Below are 734 nucleotides of genomic sequence, written 5' to 3'. Positions count from 1 at the left end.
TAACCAGTGAGCCATTGGCCACTAATCTAACTGCTGTGGCTACGCTAGCAGCAAATGGGGGCTAGCAAGGAGATGGTGGCTGGCAAGCACGGATTGCAGTTAGGACGACGGGTTGCGGACAGTGTGGCTCCTGCTTCCTGTGTCTCCAACCCAGCCGCCAGCGAGAATACAGTGGTGTGACTTCCCTATTTGTGGCTCCGTGAGTGTTCCTTTTTGGCCTCACCATGTCCTGCGTTCTTATGTGGGGAACGGGAACAGAGACCCCGCAGGCCGCCCCGCATGACAAAGAGGCTCTATATTATTACTTGTAGCTATAGTTCTTTCATTTTCACTGCTGTATAATATTCCATTGTCACTTTTCAACAGTATATTCATTTCTTTTCTTGTAAGTGGACAGTGGATTATTTTAAGATTGCAGCCTATATAAACAATGCTATTATGAATATTCTAATCTCATGCATATATGCCAAAGTTCTTACAGAGTATCTAGGTGTGAAGTTGCTAGGTCATAGGTTAGACAATTTATATTCCCACCAACAGAGTGAGTCCCCATTGTTCAATATACTCATCATTACTTGGGATAGTCAGATTTCTTAATTTTGTCATTCTAGTAGGTGTAAAATATCTTTGGGGTCTTCTTTTATATTACTCTAATCACTCATAAGATTAAGATCTTGTTAGACTTATCGGCGATTTGCATGTCATTTTCATTAAAATGTCTATTTGGGTTTTTT

Source organism: Rhinolophus ferrumequinum, chromosome 10, assembly GCF_004115265.2.
Source record: "Rhinolophus ferrumequinum isolate MPI-CBG mRhiFer1 chromosome 10, mRhiFer1_v1.p, whole genome shotgun sequence".
Classification (NCBI taxonomy): Eukaryota; Metazoa; Chordata; class Mammalia; order Chiroptera; family Rhinolophidae; genus Rhinolophus; species Rhinolophus ferrumequinum.
Note: the sequence above shows the minus strand (reverse complement) of the source record.